Raw genomic sequence first — 12,654 nt, 5'->3', positions numbered from 1 at the left:
AAAGGGAGATACACATATTCCCCTTTATTTTCTGCAAGCTGAGTAATTTTAATTATATTTCCTAAACTTCTGACAATTTACAGATACATCACAAACATCCTTTAGTTACTCCATGAGTATTGGAGAAAAGGTTATTGTTATTTTTTTAAAGTTTATTTATTTATTTTGGAGAGAAAGAGAGTGCGAGTCAGGAAAGAGCAGAGAGAGAGGGAGAGAGAGAATCCCAAGCAGGCTCTGTGCTGTCAGCACAGAGCCCGATGTGGGGCTCGAACTCACAAACCGTGAGATCATGACCTGAGCTGAAATCGAGTCAGACACTTCACCGACTAAGCCACCCAGGCGTCCCAAAAGTTATTATTTGACTTTTATTGATTAATATGTGAAGACAAATACCTAAAAAAGACAGGTAACTTATCCACTTCCCAGCTGCAGTAAGTTCTGGAAATGAGTGTAAGTCTCTTCCCATTTGCCACATGCTCTGGCTTTTGGTTTTACCTCTGTCACAGAGAAAGACAAACACTAAATGCTAAAAAGTTCACCCAGACCCACACAGACTCGCAGTTTGTCAGGGAGGTGGTGGCAGGTTCCACCGCTAGTCCTGGAATCGGCGACCCTTCACGTGGCAGCAGGCTGTCTCTGCAGCCATGGCCTTGTGTCTGGCTCTGATCATTCTCCTCTGTGCTTACCGCAGTCAAGACCTGCGCCTCTTCCCCACGTACATGAGCCCAGTCGCACATGACGCCCGTTGCTCTGGCTCAGGATGTGCTGGCAGAAGTGTGGCTCCTGGGGCTGTCACTCTGGTCTTGTCCTCTCCTTTCTTTTCCTGTTCTCTGGAAATGGAAATGAGGGAGACGTTCCTTGGCTATTGAAATGGATATATGTTTGTCTGTATTTGACAGAGACATTCCCAGGGAAGGGTTCTCATGTACTTACAAAAAGAGGACAATAAAAGGTGCTGCACCATTGAAAATCCTTTCCAATCTTTGGTAGCTGCTCAGGAATAAAAGTGGTTGGTAGTAGGAAGAGTGTGCTGTAGTTCCCAAAAGGGTACCATAACTTATTGTGCATCACTTATATGAGTTATAATTTAGAAATCTAGCTGGGACTGGAAACATGACATAAAATACCACTATATAGGATTTTAATTATACCTTTCATCTAATAATTCAAACATTAATATCATCCATTTGTTTTGTCACATGCTCTGAGATAGATATCATCACCATCACCATCATCATCATCACTACCATCACTATCACCACCATTGCCATCAGCACCATCGTTATCACCATCATCACCATTTTCACCATCGTCGTCATCATCACCATCACCACCATCACCATCTTCACCATCATCACCACCATCACCACCATCGTCACCATCATCATCGTCATCATCACCATCATCACCATCACCACCATCACCATCATCATCACCATCTTCACCATCATCACCACCATCATCATCACCATCAGCACCTCCATCACCATCATCATCACCACCATCATCATCACCACCATCATCATCACCATCACCATTATCACCATCACCACCATCACCATCTTCACCATCATCACCACCACCATCACCATCATCATCATCACCATCTTCACCATCATCACCACCACCATCACCATTATCATCACTATCACCACCATCAACACCATCATCATCACCACCATCATGACCATCACCATCATCATCACCATCAGCACCTCCATCACCATCATCATCACCATCACCACCATCATCACCATCACCATCTTCATCACCATCACCATCACCATTATCACTTTTATCATCAAAAGATCTCTATGAAGACCCTGAGAATACAGTGTCCTCTGGCCTAAGAAGTACAAAGAGAACTGCACAGAGGGGCTTGCCTGTATGACTGAACACCGTAAGAGGGATAAGAAGGCACATGTAACCCATACATTTTTAGAGTATGAAGAGAAATATAGAAATAAAATGAAATAAGGATAAAGAAAGTGGAACAAGTTTAAGAAAAACTAAAGTTTTGTTTTTAAAGAGCAAAGTATACACATTTTATGTGCATGGCTCTATGCAGTTCTACCAACGAGCATACCAGGGGCACCAGCACCTGGTTTCCAGGAGACTTTCCTTTCTGTGGCTTTTCATTATGTTCTCCCCCTCAACCTTGAATAGTCTGATCTCTTGCTTTTAGATTAGTTTTTTTTTTTTTTTTTTTTTTTGATTTTGAGCTTTACATGATTGGAACCAGACAGTATTTATTTTGTGTGTCTGTTTTCTTTTCCTCATCGTTACGTTTGTGGGATTTATGCTTGTTGGCACATGCTGTTGTGTATTCTTACTGCTCAAGATACGCCACAAATTACCCTTCTACTGACGATGATGAGCATCTGTGTGGTTTCCGGTGCGGGGCTTTTCAAATGGCCTTCCTACGAACATTCCCGTGCACGCTGTTTGGTGAACAGAGGGAGCCGTTACACCTTGAGGTGGAATTGCCGGGTCATGAGGTGGCACCTGCTACCTGTTCAGTTTTTGTGGGCACTGGCACGCCGTTCCAAAGCGTTGTGTGGATTTACACTCCCACAGTGGCGAATGGGGCTTTCGGTCTCAACACCCCACCAATACTTGGTACCTGAGTAACTGTTTTAAAGATATGGCAACGGTAACATGGAGACAATTATCGTAATACCGAAAGGAGTTTTTGGTAAAAAGATGGTGGCAGATTGTCTGGACTATGAACATAATAAACAACAAGTCCTTACGGGGAGATGCATCATCTGGCTCTGCTCTGAGTACCTGGCACCTGGACAGTGTTGTCGGATCTAGGAAACCATGACACCCGTTGGTGTCTCAGCCAAGGCTCCGTGAGAGGAGCAGCCCCACTAACTGGGGTTACTGGATGGGGCGTTCGTTGCCGGAACCGTGGGACTGCTGAGGAATGAAGTCCAGGAGGGCAGGCGGGGCTCAGGGGTCACTGCCCTCAGCCTGCGAAATGAAGCGTGGCCAGTGCTGGGGAGAAGGTGTCCAGGGAGGTCTGAGGGGAGGCCAGGTGTCTGGTGGTGGGCTTGGGCTCAGCGGGTGCGAGGACGAGGCGCCCTGAGAGGAACAACCAGGGGGGGACCTGTCTCGCGCTCCTCTGCCTCCGACCCAGCGACCTTCAGGGTCACGTCGGCTGCTCCACTTCTGCCTGCAGAGCTCACGCGCACTCCTCTTTGTCCGCTCCCCGAGCTCGACCCGGCTGACCCACAGTTCGAGCCCCGGGAAGGTTTCCCTCAGGACCCTCTGTGTCGGCCAGGGCGCGCAGCTGCCTTCCTTCGGGGTGTCGGCATCTTGTGAGGAGCCGAGTGTAAGCCCCAGAACCGAGTCCTCCTGTCTCTGTGGTGAGGAAGAACCCCCAGGAGGCCGCAGGCGTGGCTCAGAGAGGAGTCAGGGTGACTGCAGGGCCACGGGGCCTGTGCCACCCGCGCACGCACCTTCCTGGGCCTCCGGGGTCCGGCTGAAGGGTCCACGCACACCGCCTCACCCTCTGGTGGGTGTGCAGCGCCCTCGGGACGCGCTGGTGACCCAGCCCAGCAAGCGGGTTTCGGCTGTCGGCCATTTCAGGCTTTGCCTCCGTGGCAGGACCTGCCTCACGCTCTTCCCGGGGGCCCCTCGAGAGTGACTGGTCACGCCCGCATGGTTGGGCCTCAGGGACACTGTGTGGGGGCATGCCCTGTGGCCGCGGACCCGTCTGGGCTCAGCTCAGTCTGCACTCCCTGCACACACCCTGATCTCAGGTAAATACCTTGTGCCCCAAACCTGGCTCGGGATCGGAGTCCGGGGAGCCCAGCCTGCGGGACGCTGAGGGCGGCCCCCCACAGCTCGTGCCGGCCTGGGCCTCTGGGGCTCTGCTGGCACTGACGACGACACGTGGGCGTTTACTGTGGACTCTGCCCTGGTCCGTGGCCCCGCGCTTCCAGACGAGCGGCATTTAAGGATGTCTGTTTTGTTGTCCACGCACGGAGGCCAGAGAACGTGGCATTTATGATGTGGATTGTTTGAAATCTGTCCCAGACCCCCTCTGTGACCCATGTGTGCTAAATTTTGTAAGTGTTTTATGTGTACTCAGGGGGGATTTTTATTGTCTGTTTTCTGGAGGCATCATGTTCTGTCTCTATGTATGTATGTGTCTATTTATTGCTTGTTAGCTAATCAATCAAGTTATTCAAAGCTCTCACGTTTTTACTTGTATTTCCTCTGGTTGCTCTTTCCATTTCTGAGGGAAGCCTGTGGACCTGCTCCAGGGACTGGGAATGTGTCAGCTTCTCCCAGAGACTAATTTAGATTTTGCTTTTTGCACTTTAACGCTGTGTTCCAACAGGCTTATAATTCACGTCGTTTCGGCCTATCTTCTTCCGTTCTGTTAGAAACATTCCCTTTTGTTTGTACCTTTTACTGCTTTTCACCTTAAATTCTATTTTGCCTGATATGAGTAGTGCTGCCCTGATTCCATTTTGGTAACATTCTCCACTCACCAAGTGTGTATGAATCATCTGTTCACGTTACAGGTAAGGCTTCCAGTCAACTTCAGTCAACAGGAGGCTCTTAACGGCTAAGTTTCAGGGGGTCAGGAGTTACACGCAGGGACTCCTGACCCCCACGTTGTTCCAGGGTTCCCTGTATCTGCATTGTTTATTTTCTTGGTTATAATGTGGAATGTTTCTTAATTGGCTGATCCAGTTTACAGTTTTTATGATCTCAGAACTATTTGCACTTAATTCTGCCTCTTATTATATATCTTCTGTCTACCATTTTTTAATTCATTGTTTTCTTCCACTGTTGGTCCCTCTCCCTTTATTTTGTAAATGGATCTGGTTTTCTTTTTCATTGTTTTCTTCTACGGGTTTTAATTTATTTTTTAAATGTTTATTTATTTTTGAGAGAGAGACAGAATGTGAGTGGGTTAGGGGCAGAGAAAGAGGGAGACACAGAATCGAAAGCAGGCTCCAGGCTCTGAGCCATCAGCACAGAGCCCAAAACGGGGCTCGAACTCACAGACCGTGAGATCATGACCTGAGCCGAAGTCGGCCACTCAACCGACTGAGCCACCCAGGCACCCCTCTTCTATGGTTTTTTTTTTTTTAATTTTTTTTTTAATTTTTTTTTAATGTTTATTTAATTTTGAGACAGAGAGACACAGAGCATGAATGGGGGAGGGTCAGAGAGAGAGGGAGACACAGAATCTGAAACAGGCTCCAGGCTCTGAGCAGTCAGCAACAGAGCCCGACGCGGGGCTCGAACTCACGGACTGAGAGATCATGACCTGAGCCGAAGTCGGACGCTTAACCGACTGAGCCACCCAGGCGCCCCACGGATTTTTAAAGTGACACAGTATATTTCTATTTTTTTTTTTTAGTTTTTATCTTCATATTATTAAGACAAACATATAGATTTTTTCTTTCTAAAACTGTATAAAAATAGCAGGCATCTCAATTCTCCTCCAGGAGAAATCAAAACATTAGTATAATCTTAATTCCCTCCATGCCTGCCTGTCTGGCACTTTCCTGTTTCACTGTCTGAAATCTTGTTTCAGATTATTGTTTTAAATGTTTAAAAATCATTTTATTTTAAACTTATTTTAAAAGTCTTTTACGATAATACACCATTAGGCAATGCATTTTAATTATTCATTAATACTGCTTTTAGTATTTCACTGCTTCTCGTTGGACTCACTTTTCTCTTGTTCTCTGGTGGCTCGTGTGACAAGGGCCCACGGACAGTATGTCTCTGACCCCCAAGATTTTCTTGACCTTCCCTGGATGGTAGCTTGACCAGATACAGCACTCTAGATCCAACTGTCTCTTCCTTCAACACTTGGAAAATATGACTCCATTTTTCTTCATGCATCCAGGGAGGCCGGTAATAATCTGGTTTTTGCTTCTTTTCGAAAATTGTTTTTTCTGTAGCTTTCTTCGGAGCTATCTGCAGGGTGAGTTTTGCTGATTTTTGCTGCTCAGCATTTGATAGGCGCTGAGGACTAATGTTTTCTCGCAGTTGGGAAATTCTCGGGAATTATTTCTTTACATAACGACTTATCTGTAGTCTCTTCATTCTCTCCTTCAAGAGCCTGAGTGAACATATGTGTCTCATCTCCCTTTCATGTGTTTTAATGTTTACACTGTCCCTCAGTCTATTTTTGGAGCTCATTTATTCACTTCTGTTATGTCCAATCTAAAATTCAAAATGTAAATGAATTTGTAAATTTCAGCAATTATATTCTTAATTTCCAATATTTCATTTGGTTCTTTTTCACTGCTTCGCCTCGTGCTCCCCACACGGCTTACCTCCGGCACCCCGCCCGCTCGCTGAGCTGGGTGCAGGTGCTGTGGGCCACTCTGAGCTCACCTTCCAGATGTTTCTGTACCAAGCCAGCTCAGGACAAGGGGTGAAGGCCTCCTCCAGGACTCCACATGCAGGTGAGCCTGGCTGGTGGTGGCTGGACTGGGCCACCAAGCGGGCACTCCTGCACTGGTTTTCTGGGCACGTGCCCCCACTTTCTCTGGTCCAGTCACTGCTCTTCTGTCTGGGTGAGGGCAGCTCTGGGGGTGCTGGCAGCCTGGTTCCCCTGTGGGTGTCCTGGTGAGGCTGTGGCCCTCCCTTCAGGCTCCTCTGCCCTGCCCTGCCCTCCTCTGTGTGGCTGCCCCCTGCACTGCAGTGGGGTGCCAGCTGTGTCTTTAGTCTGAGCTCCTGGGTCTCCTCCTGCCCCTTGTCTGGGGGCGGGCAGGCATCTCCCCACATCCGCCGTGTCTTTTCCTACCATTTCTGGGTCTAATGTACAGAGGAGAGACTTCGGCATATACTTGGCTGACAAACTTAAAATTGAAAACATGTCTATTCTTTGAAATAGAATTATGAAGTTACGGTCTATAAATAGGGACATGTCTTCTTTTAAAAATGGCTTTACTATAGGGCTAACTCTGTCTATTCTGGAGGAATTGCCTCTTACAGGCTTTGATAACGTGACTAATTATTTGCTAATTTATATATGTCTTCGGGATGTGTATTTATATATTTATGTTCTATAAATTGCCTGTAAAATTCTCTTCTTCTTGCATGATGGTTTTCCTTTGGAAGAAAATAAAGATCCAGTAAAGAATGACTGATGATAGCTGAATGTTGGTGAAGAATCCTGCACGGGTTTTATGTTTCTTGATGTTTTACTTTGTGTATTATGCATTTTTAGCTTAGTAATTCTGGCAGTTTCATTTGCTTAACAGACTTAGTAGAAATCAGTTTATAGGGCGATAATGCACTATTCGGTGCCACTGCACTATCCAGGCCACTATTGCAACCTGCCGAGCGCAGATCTTTGTTTAGTGAATGAGGGAGACACACCCGGGAACGGCTTGCACTTACTCACGAGATGTCAGTGCAGGTACCACGTTTCACCCAGCTGTTAAATCCGCATTGGAAGATCAGTATTCAAGAGGCTAATGTTTGCCTCTATCCATTCACTAAACAAACGTTTATTGAGTGTCTGGCCCACGCCTCCCTAAGTCGCTGTGCTGGAACCAGGGTCACTGTGAAAAGCAAGCCAGGCTCTGTCCCCCACCGACCTGCCCTCCTGGCAGGAGGCCGTGCACAGAGTTCCATGCTCGGTCCCGATGGGCCACTCCCAGGGGCGCCCGGTGGGCACCCAGCCAGGACTGGGGTGCTGCTGGACGGGGAAGGTAGCTTCGCAAACACTCTGTGCACATGGGCCGTGGGCCCCTCGGCAGCCTGCCTCCCTGCTCATGATCGTTCCCGACCACAGCAATCCCACAGGGCTGTGTGGGCTGGGCACTGACACCACCAGCTTCTCCACCAGCATGTGACATCACAAAGGCTCAGTGGCCAGGGCAGCGGTGGCCTTCAAGCCACACCAATCACCCTTGAATAAAGGCAGTAGGAAGGCATCCTGGGCCTGAGGCAGTCTGAACAGGTCATAGGAGAAGGCGCCCTACCCGCCTGTTTCCGGACTTCAGCTGTACACGGTCATCTAAGGCGTACGCATTCCTTCTAAGACCATGGTTCTTATAGCCTGAGAACTGCATCATTCTGAACTGGGGGCTTTGGAGAGCAATCCCTCTGTGCGATCTCACCACCCTCGGGAGAGAAGAAACTGGACAGGACGGCAGGCCCGGGGAGGCCCAGTGACCTGTGGACGGTCCGGGGCCTGCAGTCCTCACACACATCTGACATGTTCCCTGCTGCATCCTGGGAGGCGTGAGCTCCCCTAGACGTCTGCTTGTCGAATGAGGCGGGAGACCTAGGCCTGTCAAGGAGACATGGGTCAGCACGAGAGAGAAGCCGGGTACAGATGTGACGTAGGGGGCCGGTTGGGTATGGGTCACCGGGGCCCCCCAAGAGCCTTGAGCTGGATGCCCACTGTCTTCTGAGCACCTACAGCTCCAGCCCGGGCCCTGGGGCATCATGCTAAACAAGCAGACAGCACGGAGAGCCCCACGTCTGAGAAGGACAATTCTGCCGTTGACGAGGTTTTGATAAGAGACAACCGGGAAGGCGGTGTGGCCAGTGGTCAGGGACACCTGGGGAGGCAGCCTGCATGGTGAGCCAGGAAGAAGGGAGGGCCAGACCCTGCAGCTCGGGGGAGGGGTGAGGGGCCCTGATGGGGGAGGCCTTGGCGTCTGCAGGACAGAGCTAGAGCCAGTGTGGCCACCAGGAGCAGAGCAAGCGGGGGGCGGGGCCTCATATGGGCTCGGAGGAAGGGGAGGGTCCCAGCACCCCACTCATGTTTATGGCTCTGGATTTTGTTCCGAGAGCAGTTACTGCTAAGCCCCGGAAGAGAGCCAGCAGGGAGGGGGCGTGACGTGCTGCACCACGAGACATGTCCCCGAGGCCTCCCTCCTCTCGGGGCCTCTCCAGAGGCGTCGGCTCTGGTCCTGATGTCAGAGCTGGTGGCCTTCAAGTGACTGAGGTCCCAACCCTTCTGGGGCCCAGACTGTTGCTCAGCTGCAGGCAGACACCCAGGGAACTGTGGGGCCTGGGGACCGAAAGCCAGGCCTCCTGGTCCCCAGAACACGGCAGCAGGGGGGCAGCAAGACGGGAGTCAGCTTGCGACTGTTCTTCGTGCTGGGTTGCACGTGAGTTCTGAGCCCAGTCTTTCCACAAGGGCGCAGTGACCGAGACCTCCCCATAGGCCTCTGAGATGCCGTCACTCGAGCTGAGAGCCTGGATGAGACACAAGGAGCCTGTCGCTGGCAAGGCTGCCTCTTCTTGGAGGCACAGTCCTGCACCTTCTCTGCTTCCCAGAGGGGACGTACGGAAGGAACAGACTTCCAGACTGCCGAGTACGTGACTTCAGGGTCCAAGAGTGTTCGGTTCACGTGTCCACCAGGCTGGTCCATAGTGCCCGGTGTTCTCCCAAATGCTAGGGGAGATGCTGCTGTGAGGTATTGTTTGGACGAGATTAACTTTGCATCGGGCCACTTTCAGGAAAGTGGGTGACCCTGCATAACGTGCAAACAGCTGAAGGCCTGCAAAGAAACAGACAGACTGTTTGCTGAAGAAGAAGCAACGTGGAGATCCTGCCTGAGATCCCAGCCTGCTGGCCTGCTCTGCATAATTTCGACTCGTCAGCCCCAACAACTGCGGGAGCCAGTTCTTTAAAGCCCACCTCTCTGCCTGTATACGTATGTGTCGTGTCAGTTTGGCTTCTGCGGGGAGCCCTGGATGACACAACTGCACCCTTTGAAGTGGTTCCAGTTGCGCCAGTAGATACTGTGACCTTCCTTGCCTGACACCAGGTCCTTCATAGCAAACAGGCACCAGTTCCGGGTCCATCAACGCAGTCCTGCGTGGCCTGTACAATGTGGACGCAACCAGGCGAGGAGAAAACATCAGGACATATTCAGTCTCTGCAGCAGGAGTGAGACCCGGGCCCTGTACTCTCAGTCTCCGCAGCAGGGACCTGGGTGGTACCCTCATGGCCACGACCAAGTTCGGCGTGAGGCACTGTTGTCCCCGAGCTCCCGGGCGCTCCTTTAGAGATGGGCTAGAAGGACATTCGAGGGCGACACCTGTGCCTGTCACTAAGCCACTTGGAGGAGGGATGTCTGCTCCTGGATTCTTCACTGTATTCCCAGTGGTAGGGTTTTTAAGGAAGTTCCAGGGCTTACTTTCTCTCATTGAACCTGAAAATCTCCACCCCCTCCCCCCCCTCCCCCGCTGCCTTTTATGTGAAATGGATGTTGGATGAAGGGACCACTAGGCCATCTGAGTTTAGACTGTCCACTGCGTGGTCCTGTCCCACTGCTGAGGGGAGGAAGGGAAGGAGACCAGGAGGGGATCCCGGAAAGTGCCCTGCATTCTCAGGATGGATTGGGATCTTACCTCCATGTCCATCTTTGTCACAGGCGAAACCCTCACTGCCCTCATTGTCAAGCTCTGTGATTAGGTCTGTGTAGCCCCTTTGATCGGTGTTGTAGCTGTTTACAACCTGGGCAAAGCATGGCCTCCCGCAGCTCCCAGCCCTGAAGCACCTGCAGCATGGCAGGAAGAGGAAAAATGATTTTATTGGAATCTTCACGGTTTCAATGGCAGTTCTCCTTGGGGAGGGCCCGATGGGATCCCGAACCCTCCTGGAAACACCACCACCTACCACTGGCCGGGGGGCCTCGTCCTTTCTGAATTTATTGGCTTCGGCAAGTCAGGTATGCTCCCGGTGGCACCAGCATCAACAGCGAGGAGAGGGCTCAGCATCTTCTGAGTCTTTGTCACCAAGAACTGAATTCTTGACAGGCATGCTACTTCAGAGTGAGTCCCATGATTTCCAGACAGCAGGAGGCCAGAGGCCTCTTGCCCCCGGCCACCTGTGACCCAGGTGTCCCCACCTGTGGCCGCCTGCATGAGCCTCAGGAGTTGGCACAAGCGTCCTGTGGCATGAATCGCCCCGTGAGCGGAGGCAGGGCCCAGGCAAGGGCTGGAGCTGCACAGAGGCTGGGGGTCCCTGGGGAGCCCCTGGGGGGATCCCCCCTTGCCTGGAAATCGATCAGGCTCACCCTCTGCCAGCTGCACTGAGTCAGAGCCCTCCCGCCCCGTGGCCTGCGGCCCTCGGCCGTTCAGCTCCTGGAACAGCTGAGCTCTGGCCCCGGCCCAGCATCCTGCGGGCCCCGTGGAAGCTGCCCCTGCCCACAGATGTCCAGACACCTGCTCCAGCGGAGGGATGGCTCTCGTCCTTACCTGGCAGGCACATAAGAGATGAGCCTCGCCTCCTTGCCTGCTGCGAGCAGCCGCCCAACGCTCACAGCTTCCGTTTCGTCCAGGGGTCGGGCGGCCGTGGCCTTGGCAGAATCCGGCACTGCCGGTTACCCTACCAGGATTCGGGTAAGACCTCCAGCTACTGTGCCCTGTAAGCACAGAAGTGGACGAATGGTGGTGCACGTGTGGACGGCACAGGGTCCTGGCCTCAGATGCGTGTGTCCTCTGTCCCCCAGGCCAAAAGGCAGTGTCCCGGAGCTCAACAGGGGCCGTCTGGCAGCAGGAGGTGACCATGGCCCTCCTGCTTGGCCGTGGGGTCCACAGACTGCCCCACGTGCACCTCCTGTGCCCCTGAGACCCTGCTGTACGTCTAGACCCCTCGCCCAGAAGAGCAGGCGAACGTTCCTGCCTGTGCAGCGGTATGTTCTTGGGATTCTTTGAACCCTTTTGACAAATCAAGATGTTTATTTTTTATTTTTATGGCAAACTCTAACACTTCTCTTTTGACCTGATATTTTGCAAATTGAAAGGTGTCTCAGGGTTGGTTGCTAGGGAAACAGGTGAAGGTTTGGGCAGGAGGCCAACAGGGAGGCTGAGTGGCTGTGTGGTGTCCCCGAAGCGTGCAGAGACCCTCACACAGAACGTGGTGGCATCTTTGCCGAGAGGGCAGCCGCTCCTGCGGTCTGTCTGCTCCTGAGTTTATGGTCAGCGGCTTCCCTGAGGAGCCAAAGGGCTAACTCGGCCTGGTCCCGATGGTATGGGCTTTGCGTGGACCAGCACAGCGTCTGCTGCTCTGCTCAGGGAACCTCAAAACCCAAGGTGTCCTGGGGCACCTGGGGGGCTCAGTCGGTGAAGCGTCCGACTTCGGCTCCGGTCATGATCTCACGGTTCGTGGGTTCGAGCCCTGCGTCGGGTTCTGTGCTGACAGCTTGGAGCCTGGAGCCTGCCTCAGATTCTGTGTCTCCCTCCGTCTCTGCTCTTCCCCTGCTCGCACTGTCTCTCTCTGTCTCTCAAAAATAAATAAATGTAAAAAAAAAAAAAAAAAATTAAAAAAAAAAAACCCAAGGCATCCTGGGGTTCGTGAGGAGTCGCTCAGCCATCTGGCCTCTGCTCACTGGGTTTGTTCGGGAACAAAAGGTTTGCCTTGTCTCCCTCTGTGACCTGGCCTCTTGAAGCCAGATCCCAGTCTTTGTCAAGATCAGACTTTCCCACCCAAACTTGCAAACCACCACGTGGGATCCTGGCCGGGAAGACGCCTTACATCAGAAGAGATGGGGTAGGAAGGAGGGAGCCCGGGGGGTGGGGGGGGGCAGCCTGTCACGAGTGTGGGCAGGTTAGCGGGCAAGATGCATGGGCCAGGCCTGTTTCGGTAACTCCCGTTTCCTAAGTACAAAGGCAGTAGACGCCGATGCCTGAAAATGTAGC

At 51.8% G+C, this 12,654-nt stretch overlaps 1 long non-coding RNA gene across 1 annotated transcript; it reads left to right on the top strand.

Annotated features, from left to right (window-relative positions):
* The first annotated feature begins 7,893 nt into the window (after nucleotides 1-7,893).
* On the top strand, nucleotides 7,894-12,227 carry LOC125939074 (uncharacterized). Its single transcript, XR_007462930.1, has 3 exons — nucleotides 7,894-8,578; nucleotides 9,466-11,355; nucleotides 11,466-12,227. It is a non-coding gene; the product is annotated as an uncharacterized LOC125939074 (long non-coding RNA).
* Nucleotides 12,228-12,654: the final 427 nt, after the last annotated feature.

The sequence above is a fragment of the Panthera uncia genome (genome assembly GCF_023721935.1).
Source record: "Panthera uncia isolate 11264 chromosome B2 unlocalized genomic scaffold, Puncia_PCG_1.0 HiC_scaffold_24, whole genome shotgun sequence".
Classification (NCBI taxonomy): Eukaryota; Metazoa; Chordata; class Mammalia; order Carnivora; family Felidae; genus Panthera; species Panthera uncia.
Note: the sequence above shows the minus strand (reverse complement) of the source record. Positions and strands in the feature narration are given on the sequence as shown.